Source organism: Toxorhynchites rutilus, chromosome 3, assembly GCF_029784135.1.
Source record: "Toxorhynchites rutilus septentrionalis strain SRP chromosome 3, ASM2978413v1, whole genome shotgun sequence".
Lineage (NCBI taxonomy): Eukaryota > Metazoa > Arthropoda > Insecta > Diptera > Culicidae > Toxorhynchites > Toxorhynchites rutilus.
Window position 1 is genome coordinate 253,956,972 of NC_073746.1, and position 20,262 is coordinate 253,977,233.

A 20,262-nucleotide genomic window follows, 5' to 3' on the forward strand; every position below is an offset into this window, starting at 1 on the left:
TCATTTATAGCTCATCCTTAATCCGAAAACATCTTAGTTTACCTGAAAAGAGAACTGGAATATGAAAATTTTTCTACGAGTATAATTTTCTGAGTATTATTAACCCTCTAAAACCCATTTTTTTAATTTTATGTGAAAAAACTATAGTAGATCATATTTTTATGACAAAACAAGTAATCCGCCTTGATGTCACATTTAAAGTATATGACTTGCGTTTCCGATGTGCATCTCGGGTTTTTGCAAGTCATCTTTCCGGAGTATCTGGGAAATGGTCCATTCTATCATGCCCACATCAAAGGGTGGAACATACGCTCGCTTCGATGTGGGTGGTTTCTTTGTGGTGATCATACGTGGGCGACCGGGAGTTTTGCAAAACATCTGGGCTTGATAGGATTTCGTAACCTCAGTCCGAAAGTTCGGTAAATGAGTATTTAAATGAGGTTTTCAAAAAAACATCTGATTCTTTCATGTTTTTAAATTTAAAGGGCGTGTACGAAATTAAAGCAAACACTGTAGTCCGGTTTCGAAGGACTTTCTTCACTGCAATATGCAGCACCAGAAACGCACCGAAATGTACAATTGTACGCGCGTCACTTAAGCGGAAACGGATCTTTGTCACCGGATGAAACGCGTGAGCTCAACAGCCGACTGAGACGACTGTAGCATCTAAAAGAAACTCTGGGTCTGACTGTCAATTAATTGATTTGGGTTTATTTCCATGTCTCTGCTTAAATACTAGTTTACACTTATTTTCTTAACTCTACACAAAACGTAACGTAATTTACTGGGCGGAGCATCGCACAGGGAAATGATACAAGTAGAAAGTGAAAGAGATAAAACGAGGACGGAGAAATGTTCTTGTGCTTGCAATTGGGTTTCCGCCTTGCACGCACAAGCATGTCTCAAGTGGGTCATTGAAATAAAACACTGACGCTTGCGTCGTGTGACGAATTGTACACACGGTTCAAGTATCATGTTTACTTCTTTGGTGGGAATGTTGTTTCTGCGGTCATAAATTGTTTGGTGGGTGATAAACAATTTATGACCTGTGGTTAAAGAGGGTTTGGGATCTCGGATAATTGAATTTCACCAAGTGTGAAATGAGATGAAACATTTGTAATTTAAGTGTTGGAGGAGATCTGTGGGAAAGTTCAATTTTGGAAGGCGTAGTGCCACACGACGAAGCGAATAGAAAAATACTTTGTGAGATCACACCGAATGAAATAAACACTTGTATATCGTATGATGATTTATTGGCGAAAGAGAGAGTGCGTGTGGATTACATGCATAATTTATAGTTTATTGTCCTATTGTTTTTCGGCACAGCGTTTTTGGGGAATTGTTCTCGGACAGTGGTCAGTGACCACGGATGACGGTTTTGTCATACCGTCGCGTGAGTGTTATGTGAGTGTGTGACAATTATTTTTAATTTTATTTTATTTAGATTCTGATCAGGGCGAACACGAAATTATTGCGACACCGAAAATGTCATGCCAATTTTCTTATAATGTTTAGGATCAAACCAAAATTTTAGGGTAGTTTTATACATATATGCACTTCAAAAATCAAAAGAAAAGTTAACCGATGGAGCCTTGAGTGTAAAATTGAACGCATTTTCGCTTGATGCCCTCCATCAAAGTCTTTACAGTGTCATCCGGTACCAGTTTCTCAGTTTTTTTTTTCCATTTTCTCAACATGTCCTTCTCGTCTTTGACTGTCTTCTTGCTCTTCCGAAGTTCCCGCTTCATTATTGCCCAGTACTGCTCCACCGGGTGCAGCTCCGGACAGTTTGGCGGGTTCATGTCCTTTGGAACAAAATGGACAGAATTGTCCTCATACCACACTTTTAGAATAGTGGCATGATGCCAAATCTGGCGGAGCTTCGTCGTGCTGCTGCAAGAACGACAAGGCGCTTCTCGAGGCACTCAGATTTGTAGATCTCGCCATTTACTGTGTCCTTTGTCACGAAAGGCTCCCTCCTCAGTCCGCAAGAGCAGATGGCCTGCCTAACGAGATATTTGGAGGCGAACTTCGACATTTTCTTCTTCTTGAATTTGTCGTCCACATCGAACTTGTTCTTGCCGGTGAAAAACTCCAACCCCGGAATTTGTTTAAAATCGGCTTTTATATACGTTTCGTCGTCCATCACACAGCAGCCATATTTTGTCAGCATCTTCTCGTAGAGCTTCCGTGCCCGAGTTTTAGCCGTCGATTGTTGCCGCTCATCGCGGTTTGGGAAGTTCTGTACCTTGTATGTATGTAGTCCAGCTCTCTTCTTTGCATTCTGGACGTAGCTCTGCGACATGCCGATCTTTTCAGCCAAATCACGGCTAGAAACGTTGGGATTTGCTTTAATCATCCGCTTCACCTTTCCCTCCGTCTCTTTGTTCTCCGGTCCCGGTTTTCTTCCAGTTCCTTTGCCGTGGTCCAACGTCAACCGCTCCTGGAACCGTTTTAACACTCTGAAGACGGTTGAATGGTGAATGTTCAACATTTTTTCCAACTGCCGGTGCGACAGGTCAGGAAATTCCAGGTGTTTGGAAAGAATTTGTTCTCTCGACTCGCGTTGGTTCACCTCCATTTTCGTTGAATCGAAAAACACGACTTCGAGTTTGACAGCATGTAGACAATACACATCAGTGAGAAAGTGTGTAAAATTTGGTTGATTTTTTCCCAATGATAAAAAAGTTATGCCCTGTTGAATGTGTCGCAATAATTTCGTGTTCGCCCTTTAGTAGAATTCGGATCAGTTTTGTCAGCGGATCCAATTAACTTTCCGGGTCTTACAAGAAGGCCTGACACACCATCGCTCCCGAGGTCATCTTCAGGATCAATTTCGTCATGTTCCCATACGGTGCTGGAAAACAAACCTATAAAAATACAAAAATAAACTCAATTTCTGCAAAACAGTGATATCAGATGTTAATTTTCAGTAGGTTACACTTTAGCAGGAGTCGGATTTTTTTCGTTCAACTGCCCAACACCGCCTCAAGGTGGGTTATGATTTTTATCGAAAAACTGTAATTTTTATCGAAAAACTGTAATTTTTTGTTACCATAACAACAAAACTTGATATCGAACGTAAAATACTAATCAAAATAAACTTACCAATGAAATGTTCAAAAAGTGTTTTTTTTCCTTTGGAGTGCGCGACCGAAATCGAATTTTTTTTCCTCTTTTATCTCGAAGTTCCTAATTTCGACACAAATAAACTCCTAGCCAGCCAACATAAAACCAATGTGTGTGTATGATAGATGAAAGTATTTTGAAGACGTGCTAGTGTGGATGAACATTGAAAATAATGTCTGAATAATTAAAAACAAATCCGCGGAGCCCGTCTAAAGGTGGGGTTGGGTTGTAGAGAGTTGAATACTTATTGTAACGGGTAGCAACTAAAATTTTGGAATTTTTTCTCAAGCTTTCAGAAAAAAAACGAACATAGTCCAAAAAGATCTGATTTATTAAAATTAAAGATACGTTGTCCATTGTTGAAAAAAAGGGAACATTTGAAAAAGGGTCGTAATCGGCTGTTCGACGAAGCTTCCAATTGATGTCGGAATTGATTCTACCAATCAATTGTTTGCAATTCGTAGCTCTCCAGTTATTTTTGTACACTAAGAAGCTCAAAATCCCGAAGAAATTTTCAATTCGGCGACACTGGAGCAAATTTGTAATGTTGCATTTTTTGGGTACAAATAGGATCGAATGGATATTCAGGAACGATCCGTCTGCATGATGTTTTTGTTGAAACGAGATCAATGTTTTCTTCAAACATTCGCTCTGGTACAAATCTTTTAAATTAATAGCCAAACCAGAGCACTTGTACTATGGCTTGGAAATCATTTCTCGCAAATGGCAATGTGCAGCATCACTTACTGTTCAAACTTATGTTTAAACTTTTATTTTATGTTCGTGAACGCATGAAAACTGTCCATGAGTTAGTATAGATCATTCCCGCGAATGTGCGTTTTTGAAAGAGGGAGCTTTCTTTCGTCATTCCAAACTAAACATTTTTTTTATCAACCAGCGGCATTGGGATTTCAGCGTCGAAATCCGTTTCTCATTGTATTCCGGGTCTCTTGTCTTCTTTGGGCGCTTTATCCTGACTTTTTTCAATGTTTTGCAGATGTACTGGTGAGAACAGTTGATCTTTTTTGCGGCATCCCGTTGGCTCAGTGAATCCTTGTTATTGAAGGCACGAGAAAGAGAACGAAGTCCCTTTGCGTTCATAATTTTTACTGGTCCTCCACTACCTTGCTTGCGAGTAGTTGTTAGGGATCTTAGAATATGGTAAGCAGTGGAAGCCGCAACATTTTCGATTTTAAAATGTTGTTCTTTTCGTCGAGATATCTGTGCAGTTCGTAGGATTCTACAACGCGCTCGCATATTCTTTTTGTTCCGACGGCATTCTGAGCAAAACTGAGCAGGCATAAACAAAACAAAAAAATAATAGCAGAAAGAGGAGAGAGAGAACTTACACATACATACTCTCATTTCTCTCTGAGATCCTTTGTTATTGAGCATAGGGGGCTCGAAAAAAATCCAAAATTTTAGTTGCCACCCGTTAAGACCGTTGTTTCAGCTTCACTTCTTATCATAGCGTATAGCTCGAACTTCTTCCCAAACACGACCCATCACCTTTTGAACAAGCTGATTTTCAACACTTCATGTTGCAATCCGACACAACTTGTTCTTTCCAATTTTTCAAATCAGTCCTCTTCTTTGCTCTTTAAAAAGAGGATGGCGAAACTTTTGCCATTTTTGCCGCGGTCCTCGCAGACAACACCGAGTTCCATTAAAAAAAATAAGTAAAAAAAAACTTTTCAAGTTTTCATAACATATGATAATAAAGGTAACTAATATAAGCATATACACTTATAAGTATTCCCTTTCGAACAAAAATACCTTTCACTACGATAAGAAACGTTTGCCCTAATACGTTTAAAAATTTCCATAGAGTTGTTATAAAACCGTGGCACTCAACTAGGATTGGGTGATGTTTGGAGAAAGATCGATTTTGACGAATCGATTTTCTAAACGGCGTAGGGATCGAACCACTGAACCAAATCGGTACCAAAGAATCGATCTTTGCCGAATCGATCTTTGAAAAATCAAATGTCGTTTTTTACAATTTATTTACTTATTCTATATGAGAGCCGTCTTTTCTTTAAACATTCATTCTTTTCGTTCATTTTGGTTTTCAGTATGAAGGCTACAAAAAAACTTTCAGGCCCAGAAAAATTGCATTTTCCAGAGCATTCATCTTGTAGCGTTATGGGACTATTCAATTAAATAAATCAATTGAAGTTTATTATTACAAATTCATTTTTTTCAAATTATTATTTTTTTTAAATATAAATCTTGATTTTAGTACCAGTTCTATAAAACAACCTTTCGATCTAGTTCAGTGATCGTACGAGCCACTTGTTGCAGTACTTCGCGCTGCCGCAAGTTGTGATCCTGGCAGCACTTGTACGGATGTCAATCATAGAAGAATCAAACTGACTTTGTCAGTAACCTTCTTGAAGCGATCCAAATGCTGAAATAATGTTTATAGATTTTTTTAGGTCTTTGGTGATATTAAAATGGATGTGCACTGAAAAATCTACTGAATTTTTTTCGAAAATCGAAAAAATCGGAAGAAATAGATCGATTTTTGTGATTTTTTCGATACAAAGAATCGATCCGAAAGACCGAAAAGATCGATCTCCTAAATATCGATCCAAGATCGCCCAATCCTACACTCAACGTGTTAAAGGACTTCTAGTAAGTTATTGTTTTACGAACGAAGGACAACGCGGCTCCATGAAATTCGTTATTTCGTTGAGTTTTGGATGGAGACGCACTTTAAATTGAAAACGACGGAAGGTGTGGCTACCAAAATCGTGGGGCGAAGGGGAGAAATAAACGGGAACTTGCTAAAGATCGATAAAGAGAAAACGTCAATCATAGACTTCAGGAATATTAGGTTATTTTAGGTTAGACAGGTTATAGCTAAGGCCTTTGGGGTCGCAAGTTCTCTTAGCGTTTTCGGAAGAGTAACAAGGCGAAGTCGTTTACTCTCAAAATGCAAGTGATTTTGATTATCCAAGTTCAGCTAATATATACGACTTAAACCTAGGATATCTACCTCCTACAGCCCGTTTATTTTCACATTTCTTTTTCCTACCGATCACCAAGGGCTCAAATCTTTGTTTCACTTTTTATTGTTATTTTATGTTTATTCTTGTGCTCATAAGCCGGCCAATAAGCTGTCGATGTTGTATATCATGAATATAAATTTGCTAATGGGAAATCCTAGAACGTATTCACTGCTTTTCGTAGGTGCGATTCTTTGGACCTTTCTTTGTTCTTTCCCTTGGATAAATTTTATCAAATTTTAGCTTTCTACGTTCGTTCTTAGAAACCCCTATCTCCGCGCAATATTGACATTACCCATTTGAGCAGTGACAGATGACTAAGGAAACAAAAAACCTGTCCGGGTGCGAGATCTGGGATTTGTCATTTGAATGTCACGATTAATAATATATACCAACCTATATAATATATATACCTATATAATAATATATCAAACTGATATAGTGGTTCTCAGATTTCCAAACTAAATCATAAGCTTCAATTTGATATGTCGATCGTCTGAATCGGTCCAGTAGTTATGGTAGTTGTGGTTATGGTTCATAACTGGACCGATTCAGATGATCGACATATCAAATTGACGCTTATGATTTAGTTTTCTTTGAAAAAAATACTTTTGCGAAAAATTAAGGTTTTTCGTTTCTGTAATTATTAATTGAATTAGTTTTCCATAGTTTTCTCGGTTAAGATTTATAATGGTTACGAAATTATGTAGTGTAAAAAGGGGGGAAAATTGTTTTTTTTATCTGTATTATAGTGATTTTCAACTCAATTTGGCTGGTTCGTCACTTTCACTTCCATTTTTGTAAGAATGTCGGGAGTGAGAATTGAACTCGTGACCTTTAGCGTGAGAGGCGGGGAAATTTGTTTTTTTTTCGAACCATCTGTTAACTTTGAAAAATCATACCACAAAAACAAAAAAAATAGCATCTATGATATCGAGATTTATTATGGAAAAAATCCTTAGCTTTCAAGTGAAAATATAAAAAATATAGCGCCCTCTAGTCTAAAGCCATGAAAACAATAAACAACGACTATAATCAATGATTACGAAAACAAACTCCATTTTTTCCGTGAGTATGTATTTTTTAACAAAAGGCTAGCTTATTAGCTTCAATTTGATATATTGATCATCTGAATAGGTTCAGTGGTTCAAAAGTTATGAATTTTTGAAAAAAGTCATGTTTGGGAAAAAGTGAAAAAAAATATTTTTCGGACCACCCTAAAATGGAAATGGGCACCATAGTGAAAAAAAAATTAAAAAAATACGGGTCTTATGTTTTGCGATGAAGCAAGAAATTACCACTTTTGACGAAAATCTGCGAACCAGCTGAGCTGTATATACAGCCATTCCATGCCAAACCGATATAGTGGTTCACAGATTTCCGTGAAAATGGGTACCGTTTTGAATCATATTTCGGACGCTTAAGGCATATGATACAGAAAACAGATCTAAGCTTTATGCACAGGCATTATTTGATTAATATTTTCAATAAAATAGTTCAATAAGCTTCTAAGCTTTCTACTTTGGTATCTATTTGATTGAAAACATAAAAAAATCATCGAATAAAATGCTTTTCAAATGAAGCGAATAAGAATCAAACTTCGGACACTAAATCAAATTTCGGACAGATTGAATTCAAATTTCGAACACTTTATTTTGTAATTTTTTGAACGAAAATTACATTACACTTGATTATATTTTATAATCAACTGCGAAACACTTACCAAGCAATCACAGTAAACTGTTAACGATGATGAGAACTGATGGAACACGGGAGAAATTTAAATATTTATGAACGGGTAAATTCTACGTGCTCACGCTAAGCAAACGTCAAACACAAACGATAATGAGTAGTGTTGTCAGCTTTTTGCCGATTATGTTATAATTCAAATGTAGCTCTCATATGAAATGATAGTGAAACCAAGGGATTACTCTAAAAAAGCAATTGTGATATTAATATTATAGTTATATCATCAGTGCATTAAGCATTCCAAGATATTAGAACAAAGTGTCCGACATATGATATTGTCCGAAATATGATCCAGAACTTTATCGCAAAACGTTTGACCCGTTTTTTTTTATTTTTTATTCGGGTGACCATTTCCATTTTAGGGTTGTCCGAAAAATCAACTTTTTCCCCTCTTTTTTTTTTTTTTTTTCCAAAAATGACTTTTTTCAAAAGTTCAAAACTTTTAAACTACTAAACCGATTAAGATGATCGATATATCAAATTAAAGCAAATCACCTAGTCTTTTTTGAAGAAAATCTACACCTGCAGAAAATTTGAATTCTGCTCTCGTTATTATTTGTTGTATTCGTTTTTTTTATTATTTTCATGATCTCGGGACCAAAGGGCTATATTTTTTCCTGGGAAGCCGAGGATCATAACTCAGAAACGAAAAGAAACGCCTCTCTGGTTTTGACATATGTTATGTGAAAAATACTCAGCTTTTCAGAATAAATATAAAAAATATAGCACTCTTGGTTCCGAGATCATGAAAACAATAAAACACGAATACAATCAATAATAACAAGAACAGAATTCGAATTTACTGTAGGTGTAGTATTTTTCCAAAAAAAAAGACCAGGCGATTGGCTTTAATTTGATATGTCGATCATCTGAATCGGTCTAGTAGTTCAAATGTTATGAATTTTTGAAAAAAGGCATTTTTGGAAAAAAGAGGAAAAAGTTGATTTTTTTGGACAACCCTAAAATGGAAATGGTCACCCTACTGTAAAGATAAAAAAACGGGTCTAATGTGTTGCGATAAAGAACAAAACTACCACACTTTTCACGAAAATCTGAGAACCACTATATCGGTTTGGCATGACATAGTGGTACTTAGATTTTCGTGAAAAGTGGTAAATTTGTTCTTCATCGCAAACAATTAGACCCATACTTTTTAATTTTTTCGTTAGGGTTACCATTTTAGTCTTAGGGTGGTTCAAAAAATCACTTTTTTCACTTTTTTTCTAAAATGATTTTTTTCAAAAATTCATAACTTTAGAACTACTGGACTGATTCTAATGATCGACATATCAAGTTAAAACCAAAAAATACTTCAGTTGTAGAAAATTCAAACTTTGTTTCCGTTATTATTGATTGTACTTTATTAGACGTCCATATCATTTCGGGATTTTATTAACTGAATATACCGTCTGGAATAGTTTCAAAAAGTTCTATGTTACACAACAAATGTTTCCGAAAAATAATTTTTATCAGTCATCACAATTAATAATTAATTTTTTTGACTAGTGTATAACTATAGAAACAGTATTTTGAGGACCTTATTCAGCTCACGATTCCTGTTTTCGAGTATGTCGTTTTTAGAGCCACTCCGTTCTCAGTTGATATTATGTTTTTTTTTTTCGAAATGTTTCATCATTGGATATCGAAAACGTTGCGTGTAAAGTTCTACCAATTTACAATCGGTTACTTTTTTGTCCAATATAGCGCTCCCAGTGGACGGGTTCAAAATTTTTAACAGAAATTTATCTATAGATATTTCTTTTTGAAATCTTACGCTAATACTTTGGAAAAAGTTGGAATTTCCTTAAAGGGTGTGTCACATCAAATTGCATCACGGAAAAAACGCTGTAGAAATTCGCCCAGTAGACCGATCCTTTTGAAAATTTTAGACAGTAAAATAAAAACTATTAAACAACTTTTGGCATTTTCTTTTTATTCATACTTCGAGCCCAAGTCCATATGCTCGCACCTTCCTCTTTATCCCGTCCATAAGGTTCTGTACAACGTCAGGTTGTAGTTTTTTTTTTAACAGAAATCAATTTTCTCTTGAAGTCCGCCTCCGATTTGACAACTTTTGGGTTCTTCCGGTGGGCCTGCTTCATAATCGCCCAATATTTCTCTATTGGGCGAAGCTCCGGCGCGTTGGGCGGGTTCATTTCCTTTGGCACGAAGGTGACCCCGTTGGCTTCGTACCACTCCAACACGTCCTTTGAATAATGGCACGAAGCGAGATCCGGCCAGAAGATGGTCGGGCCCTCGTGCTGCTTCAATAGTGGTAGTAAGCGCTTCTGTAGGCACTCCTTAAGGTAAACCTGCCCGTTTACCGTGCCGGTCATCACGAAGGGGGCGCTCCGCTTTCCGCAAGAGCAGATCGCTTGCCACACCATGTACTTTTTGGCAAACTTGGATAGTTTCTGCTTGCGAATCTCCTCCGGAACGCTGAATTTGTCCTCTGCGGAGAAGAACAACAGGCCCGGCTGCTGACGAAAGTTCGCTTTGACGTAGGTTTCGTCGTCCATTACCAGGCAATGCGGCTTCGTCAGCATTTCGGTGTACAGCTTCCGGGCTCGCGTCTTCCCCACCATGTTTTGCCTTTCGTCGCGGTTAGGAGCCTTCTGAACCTTGTATGTACGCAGGCCCTTCCGCTGCTTGGTCCGCTGGACGAATGAACTTGACAAATTCAGCTTATTGGCGACATCCCGGACCGAACTTCTCGGATCACGTCTAAACTGCTTAACTATGCGCTTGTGATCTTTTTCACTGACGGAGCATCCATTTTTGCCGTTCTTCACCTTCCGGTCGATGGTTAGGTTCTTGAAGTATCGTTTTAGTACTCTGCTGACCGCGGATTGGACGATTCCCAGCATCTTACCGATGTCCCGATGTGACAACTCCGGATTCTCGAAATGAGTGCGCAGGATTAATTCACGACGCTCTTTTTCGTTCGACGACATTTTTCCAAATTTACGAAAAATTTACAGTGAAGCATGGCCAACGTGATCTATACACTCTTATCTGATTATAAGCGAAAGCTGAAGATATAATTCCTAAAAATTAAATTTCTACAGCGTTTTTTCCGTAATGCAATTTGATGTGACACACCCTTTAATTGCATCGCAATGGGAGTAAACCGAACAAAAGAGAACTTATTCTGTACAAAAGCTGTGGTCGGAGGATTCCGACTTTCATCACAACCAACAATATAAACGGATCTACATCAACGAATTCTTGAAAAGAAAAAGTGTATTGCCGTTCATTAGGTCCCAACGGAATCCCGTTAAATTTTGGCCATATGTGGCGAGTCCCCACTACAGTAAGAATGCGCAACGGTGGTATCGCAACGTCATTGAGAAAAAGATGAACCACCCAAACTGTTCGGAATTCCGCCCAATCCAATTGTATTGGGGTATCATCAAAACTAACTGAAGCGATCGATTTAGTTTTTCGATTTGTACCCTCAATATGTTCTCGAAATACGTAAAGCTATGTCAACAAAAATCAAATCGTCAATATCAATTGAGGGGCTCTCGTCATTGCAGCTAAGTTATGACCAAAAGAGAGAGTCGATATAGAGAAATCAATGATGTCACTTACACCCCTTTCATTCTGACTCAGCTGCAAACACATTCCCAGCTGTATTTGACAATGTGGAAGATAGTTCAAACATCATCTATCGGATTCTATAGCAAACTCAAATTGGAACGTTTTTGCAGTTGAGTTATTTACTATAGAAAAAGATGATGAAGAGAAATCGATCAAGTCACTCAAACCCCTTTTATTCTGAGTACCTTATTTGCGCTGGTATAACAACATAAAAGGGCAAAATTACTGCTTTTAGGGGAGACATCATTATGTAAACGAGAAAGAAGAACGAGAACCAAAACATTCAGCTCAAGACAAATGTTCAATTTGACGAAAGTCCTTACCAAATACTCAAAAAATGGACTTGATTGCGTCACGTTGAACTGCAAATCGAGTAGAACTCTCCGGAAATTTGCCGCAATAATCATGCAAAGTGTGTTCCAATTAGAATTTGGTTGTTCATTTTTACACATCGAGAAACGATTGACAGTGTTTTGATCCGGATGGTTTCTTTATTCAGTTTTAAAATTTCATCAAGATTGAAGTACACATTCAAAAGTTATCGTCTATAGAAAGCGAAAGGCGGGAATAACTTTTGCATACTCGCGTTGAAAACCGAAAAAAATCAAAATCCACTACAAACACCGTACACAAACGTTACCGAGAGACCCTTAAGTTGGATCGGGCGAAGCCATTCAGGCGTAGGGGAGGAACATATGACCGTAACCTACGAGCAAAGATGATTCAAGCAGTCTACAAAAATCCTGGGCTCTCCTTGTGGGATTCTGCGAAAAAGATCACGGCGAGAATTCAAGATCAAACGCGAGAATTCACGCAACAATGTTTATAGTAAAGCATTATTTTTCATACATAGGTTTTTTTTATCTGTATGTGACTTTTAAGTCATTTGGCTGGTTCGTCACTTTTACTTCCATTTTTGGAAGAATGTCGGGAGTGAGAATTGAACTCGTGACCTTTAGCGTGAGAGGCATGGATGTTACCACTACGCCAGATCGCCTCCACTATACATACGTTGTCAAATACAAAATATCGCTATATCTTGACGTTAAACAAAATTAGTATCACTTGTTTTTTTTTCAAAGAAAACATGAAAAAGTTGTTGTTAGAAAACCTTTTTCCCTGTAAAAGTGCCCATCTTCCGATATATGCATGACTTGTTGGAAATTTTAACAGCTAATCGCATAATTTTTTGAGCATTTTTAAAATAATACGTTTTTAAGAAAAATGAATTGCAATTTTTTAAATAATTTTTTTTTCAGTTTACTTTTTAATGAGAATTTAAACAATTTCCTAGATTATTGTTTGATCTGAATTTTGTAGGTATTATGATTTTTGTGTTTTAAATTTATGTAAAAAATTGAGAAAAAAATTCGAGGGATTGTATCCGAGACACGACCGCTCAGAACGTAGGACTACGCAATCTTGTTTTGGTTTTTGGTTTGTTGGTTTAACATTTCGGATATTATTTGCGAATTCGTCGAAATTTCATAAATAACTCTTTAGTAAAAAGTTCCAGGACCCTGAAAAGGTTTAATGGCTTGCGTGGTTTTGTAGCATTATTTCGAGAAGCAACGATTCCTTCTTGTTTTGCGAGAACAATACACTAATTTGCCATATGTCGCAATTTGTTTCTTTATATCAATGCACGCATTGCACTGAGTATTTAACGAAAGGCATCTTCCGTGCATCGCCATTCAACAAGTATCAAACACGCATCTAACAGATGCACACAGCTGCAGCGATAAAAATGAAACATCGCGAGAATGACCGTTTATGAAAATCGTTTATCGACTCTCGGTCAAAACCGCCAACAAAGCTAGGAGCTTGTTGCATCAGAACAGAGCCGATGCGCACGAGAGCAAATACGAATGGCAACTAAAAGTATAGAAGGTGTGTTATTCACATGTACAGGAAATGAACAAGTTCTATGTTTCGCACGACGAAAACAAGCAACACATACAAGGCCATGGCAAGCTCGGGTGGTTCAGTTAATTGGAATGCCAGATGCATTTCAAGTGGAATATTCGCTAACGTTCACAGATCGAGGGGAAACATAAAATACAAAATGAGCAGAATAATCGCTTCCAATTTTCATCAATTTAAACCATATACAGACTATGGGATTGTAATGTATAGCATATAGAACAAATCTTAGAAAATTTCCAATTCGATTGGTATGCAAATCATGAAAAACCGGTTGTGCTATTAAAAAAGTAGTCTAATTTGTTTTTAAATATTTCATGTATGCAAAGTTGCTTAAATGACCAGTGTGTTTACACCAGTGTCATAAATTATCAAAATTTATTCACGAATGAAGGAATTAGATTTTTCTCACTATCGGATGAATTCTCTTCTGTTGAAACTCAACACCATATCTGTCATAATGAGTATAACACAAGAGTAGAGACGCGTGAACTTTGTCTGGTATATTGATCGAAAACAGCATGAACGAATTTCGAAAAGCCTGCATTCAGGCACTTTCATTACTGTCAATAATTTCAAGTGATTATCACAAACGTTAAGTTGATCTTCATCGCTTGCAGTGAATTTCTATTGAAAACGTGTCACCTATTGCACATATAAATGGTGGTGTATGCCATTTGAGGGCAATCTAGAGCAGATTTATAAAACGTAGCAAAAGTTATTCTATCCATACATTGCCGAAGTCGCCAAAAACAAGAATTTTGTGTGATGAATTGTCATCCTTTACCATTAATCGATTTCACTCTCAATTGGTTACGCTGAACTTTATGCTATGATTTTCACTAACACGCAATGATCTTCATTTTCGACCTTACGAATACCATGACGAAAAGGAAGATGCAAATGAAAAATGAACTTCATGGCAAGCTGATGTTGATGTTCATTCCACTGGGGTCCATTGATAGTGTTGTTTCATAAAGGGTGTGTCACATCAAATTGCAGCACGGAAAAAACGCTGTAGAAATTTAATTTTTAGGAATTATATCTTCAGCTTTCGCTTATAATCAGATAAGAGTGTATAGATCACGTTGGCCATGCTTCACTGTCAATTTTTCGTAAATTTGGAAAAATGTCGTCGAACGAAAAAGAGCGTCGTGAATTAATCCTGCGCACTCATTTCGAGAATCCGGAGTTGTCACATTGGGACATCGGTAAGATGCTGGGAATCGTCCAATCCACGGTCAGCAGAGTACTAAAACGATACTTCGAGAACCTAACCATCGACCGGAAGGTGAAGAACGGCAAAAATGGATGCTCCGTCAGTGAAAAAGATCACAAGCGCGTAGTTAAGCAGTTTAGACGTGATCAGAGAAGTTCGGTCCGGGATGTCGCCAATAAGCTGAATTTGTCAAGTTCATTCGTCCAGCGGAAGAGCAGCGGGAGGGCCTGCGTACATACAAGGTTCAGAAGGTTCCTAACCGCGACGAAAGGCAAAACATGGTGGGGAAGACGCGAGCCCGGAAGCTGTACACCGAAATGCTGACGAAGCCGCATTGCCTGTTAATGGACCACGAAACCTACGTCAAAGCGGACTTTCGTCAGCTGCCGGGCCTGTTGTTCTTCTCCGCAGAGGACAAATTCAGCGTTCCGGAGGAGATTCGCAAGCAGAAACTATCCAAGTTTGCCAAAAAGTACATGGTGTGGCAAGCGATCTGCTCTTGCGGAAAGCGGAGCGCCCCCTTCGTGATGACCGGCACGGTAAACGGGCAGGTTTACCTTAAGGAGTGCCTACAGAAGCGCTTACTACCACTATTGAAGCAGCACGAGGGCCCGACCATCTTCTGGCCGGATCTCGCTTCGTGCCATTATTCAAAGGACGTGTTGGAGTGGTACAAAGCCAACGGGGTCACCTTCGTGCCAAAGGAAATGAACCCGCCCAACGCGCCGGACGACGGCGCCAGTGGTTGTGCGGTTAACGTAACAGCCTCACAATCCGATCGGCCTGGGTTCAATCCCAGCTGGCGTCGTTGAGATTTTCTGAGGCGAAAAATCTCTGGTTACGTCTTCCTTCGGAGGGGAAGTAAAAGAAGTTGGCCCGGCTCATGAGTTGTTGAGTCTGATAGGTAGGAACAGGTGGAGTCGCCTCCCTGATGTCGGTGATTGGCACTGAAGTGGCGGAAATAGGCCGACGAAAAATAAGCGAAGATAAAAAAAAAAAAACGCGCCGGAGCTTCGTCCAATAGAGAAATATTGGGCGATTATGAAGCAGGCCCTCCGGAAGAACCCAAAAGTTGTCAAATCGGAGGCGGACTTCAAGAGAAAATGAATTTCTGTTAAAAAAAAACTACAACCTGACGTTGTACAGAACCTTATGGACGGGGTAAAGAGGAAGGTGCGAGCATACGGGCTTGGGCTTGAAGTATGAATAAAAAGAAAATGCCAAAAATTGTTTAATAGTTTTTATTTTACTGTCTAAAATTTTCAAAAGGATCGGTCTACTGGGCGAATTTCTACAGCGTTTTTTCCGTGATGCAATTTGATGTGACACACCCTTTATTTATCGACTCTCGCTTGAGTAGTAGGTTATCAATACAAGGAAGACAGAAATTCGCCGAATTTGAATGTCGTGAACGTGAATATTTTCAGCACTGGTTTACACCCCCAACGTTTCACTGTCATTTGAGATATTGCTGTCAATGGCCAGTCGAATTGTCATGAAATTCGTCAAATGGGTGATTTATTCCTGGCATTACCAAAAAAAAAAAGCAGTATTTTTTTGTTTCACAACATTTTATCCCGTGTCTTAAAAGTAAATAATCGAGCAGAACATCTACCGTAAATGGTCGGAAACCATCCAACAACAACGAAAACTTCTATATAATGATCATGCAAGGGTTTGCCGACACAGAGACATAATAAGCAAATGCTCGGAAATTCGGCGAATGCTTTTTTTTTCTCTGAAACCCGTTGCCCGTTCCGGAGAGAACCCACATATAGTAAGGCATCGAAATCCGGACGTTTACGAATATAACTTCAACTACTCAAAAATATTGACATATCATACCACTAAAAATTAGCGTTCCTATGGAATTAGAAGGCCTTCATCTACGTTATGAATCACAGAACTCCACAAAATCATGTTATATTTGTTCAAAATTTGAAATTTCTTTCATCGAGTCGTGATTTTAAATCCGGACACTATTTCAATAATGCTTTGAAATTCGGACACTTTTGCTTTTAAATCCGGACACCTGTATTTTTTTGCAATTCTTTGAGAGAAATTATTTATTAATTATGGTACAACTTATTAACGGGTGCGTCAAAAGTAGCGGGACTAAATGGAAACGGGTTTTATACAAAAGTTTTTCATTAATTCAATTATATATTGTATTTTCACAAGATGACTACTACAAGATGGCGCCAATCATATATATTTTCAAAATCCTATCAATATGGGTATCAAATGGAAGGGCTTGATTAGTAGAATACAGAAATTTATGAAAAATGTAAATCCAAAATGGCGGTCGCTACAAAATGGCGGATTACATATTCTTCCAGAACCCCATCAATATGGGTATCAAACGAAAGGGTTTGACTAGCAGAACAGAGTTATCGATGAAAAATGTAAAACCAAGATGGCCTCCGCTACAAAATGGCGGATTACATATTTTCTATATTTTCTATATTTCTATATTATTTCTATATTATTCATCGGAATCCAAAAGGGAAATCTAAAATGGCCGCCACTACAAGATGGCGTCATATTTTTTTTCAAAACCTCATCAATATGGGTAACAAATGAAAGAGCTTGACAAGTAGAATACAGTTATTGATGAAAAATATAAACCCAAAATGGCAGCCTCTACAAAATGGGGGATTGCATATATTCTCAAAACCCCATTAATATGGGTATCAAACGAAAGAGATTGTCTAGTAGAACACGGTTATTCATGAAAAATGCAAATCCAAAATTTTGAAGAAATTGATGAATGATTTTATTGTAGAGAAATATACTAATGATACAGATAATGTACTATAAACTTAAAAATAAAATAATTAAAAAACACTTTTTAAGTTCAACTGTTTCATTATGATTAAACATAATAACAATACAGATGATGTACTAAAAGCTAAAAACACCGTACACAAAGATAGTAATTACCACACCCCTTTCTTCATTAATCTAGGGCATTGATGAGACTAAAATAAAATCGTGGGGCATGCAACGAAACAACTAACGATAGGTAATGGAAATCTGACGTGGCCCATTTTGGATTTGCCTTTTTCGTAAATAACTGTGTTCTAATAGTCAAGCCCTTTCATTTGATACACATTTCGATGCAATTTTGGCACCATTTTGTGGTGGCGGCCATTTTGGATTTGTATTCTTCATAAATAACTGTGTTTTACTAGTCACTCCCTTTCGTTTGATACCCGTATTGATGGAGTTCTAAGAAAATATGTGTTCCACCATTTTGTAGCGACTGCCATCTTGGATTTACATTTTTCATCAATAATTGTATTCTACTAATCAAGCCCTTCAATTTGATACTCATATTGATTAGGTTCTGAGAAAATATGTGATCCAGCATTTTGTAGTCGGCGCCATCTTGGATTTACATTTTCATCAATAATTGTATTCCACTAATCAAGCCCTTTTATTTGATACTCATAGTGATAAGATTTGGAAAAAATATATATGTATAGCGCCATTGTGTGTTGGCGCCCATTTTGGATTTGAATGTTTCTAAAACAACTGTGTTCTACTAGTCAATCCCTTTCGTTTGATACCCATATTGATGGGGTTCTGAGAAAATATGTTATTCACCATTTTGTAACGGCCGCCATGTTGGATTTGAATTTTTCATGAATAACTGTGTTCTACTAGTCAAGCCCTTTAGTTTGATACCCATATTGATGGGGTTTAGAGAAAATATGAAATCCGCCATTTCATAGCTGCCGCCATTTTGTATTTTCAAGATTATGAAATCAAGATTATGAAGTTCTGCATACGAGAGTTTGAGACACTTCAAATTAAAATTTACATCGTTGAGATACAACAAAAACAGGTAAGGACGAAGGTGGTTACCTTTGGGAACACCAGACGTAACTCGAAAAAAAGCAGATGCACTGACATAACATGGTCAGTGAGGTAGGAATGAAGCCATTTCAAAAGAGGGCCGTTGAATCCAAAACGATGAAGCTTGGCAACTGCGATGTCATGGTTAATCATATCAAACGCTGCAGAGAAATCTGTATGCACCGCATCATTTTGTGTCCTGGATTCTAAAAAGCGTATGATTTTTTTTTATGTCCCATTTATTTATTTTAGGCTTATTGGCATTTTAGCTGTAACAGAGCAGAATTTTAATCGTGTACATGTCACATATTTATCATATCTATAATTAGCACATTACACAGTTGCCATTTTTCGGCGTTAGAGTATTTCCTTCTATACCATGCCATATGGTACACATTTACACAGTAGCAGCCCATTTAGGCGTAAGAGTTTTCTATCTGTTCTTCCATTATCAAGTTAGACCGGACAGCGGAGACAGTTGATTGATCATTGTTGAGTTATTTATAAAACAGCAGCCCGATGTATCTTGCAGAGCAGATCAGTTGTATGGATGAATCGATCATATTTCGACCGTGGATCGATCTCCATCGCTGATGATTGTTGCGTGGACGTAGTTATTCTATAACAACACAAAGATGGTCAATGAAGGCCCTGAGTTTCGAACTCACGATCGATCGCTTACTAAGCGAACGCGCAAGCAATGTGGCTACGGAGGCCCCCAAGCGTATGATGTACGATGTTGTTCTTCAGCAATGTAGTTGTTGCACGCATGCGAAATGAAGTCCAGAATGATTATCTCGAATAGCTTGGAGATATCGCATAGGGAGGCAGTTCCTCTGTAGTTTCTGACGTTCTTTTTGCAGTCCTTCTTAAAGACTGGGAGGACGAATGATTTTTTCCATGCTTTCGGAAATCTTCCGCAGAGAATGGAGCGGCGGAATAAGTTACTCAACGGTATCGATAGGCTGCTAGAGCACATCTTCAAGATAATAGACAGGATATTATCAGGTCCGAGATTTGAAGATTTTTTCAATTTTTTACAGGCATCGTGTACAATAGCTGCATTTATTACGGGATAATCTCTGACAGGTGATAGGCTGGGTACGTTGTTAATAGCTGCAGATACTTGATCGCTACTAAGGTTTTCGTTGACAAAGACTCCGCTAAATTGTTCTCGGAAAAACTCCTTCAGATACCTTCTATGGTGGCAGCCACATCACTATCGCGCATCATCGTAGTAGGCAAACCGACCTCTTTTCTCTGGCTGTTAACATATTTCCAGAAACCTCTTGGGTTGACACGTAAGTTCATTTGAGTACGATTTTGGTAAGCGACATACAAAACATTGTTTAATCGTTTGTAATTTTTGTTCGAAACTGAATACCACTTTCTCCAATAGTCACAGCGATATTGAGAAAAAAAATCAGGTTGGATCTTTTGATTAACTTTAGTTGTTTTAAATTACGATTTGTCCACGGTGGAAAGGGTGTTTTACTAGTCATCCTTTTGGGAACGAATCGCTCAATTGCGTAAGGCAAAATATTTGACATGGATGATGTAGCTTTGTTTATGTCATTATCGTTCAAAATTTCATTCCAATCTATGCTTAGAAAGAAACGGTTCATTGACGAAAAGCAGGGTTTGCGATAGTTGTAATAAATTAACTCCGTAGTGTGATCGAAAACGAGCGGCGGATTACTTCCGTACCTCTCACGCTCTAGGCCACGAGTTCAATTCTCACTCCCGACAAATGTGTTGAAAGTCACT

The 20,262-nt window shown here is 37.9% G+C and overlaps 1 protein-coding gene across 12 annotated transcripts in view; it reads left to right on the plus strand.

The window, feature by feature from the left end:
- LOC129780236 (ras-specific guanine nucleotide-releasing factor 2-like) overlaps window positions 1-20,262 on the plus strand; it is a 536,608-nt gene that overhangs the window by 136,576 nt on the left and 379,770 nt on the right. The window lies entirely within an intron of this gene.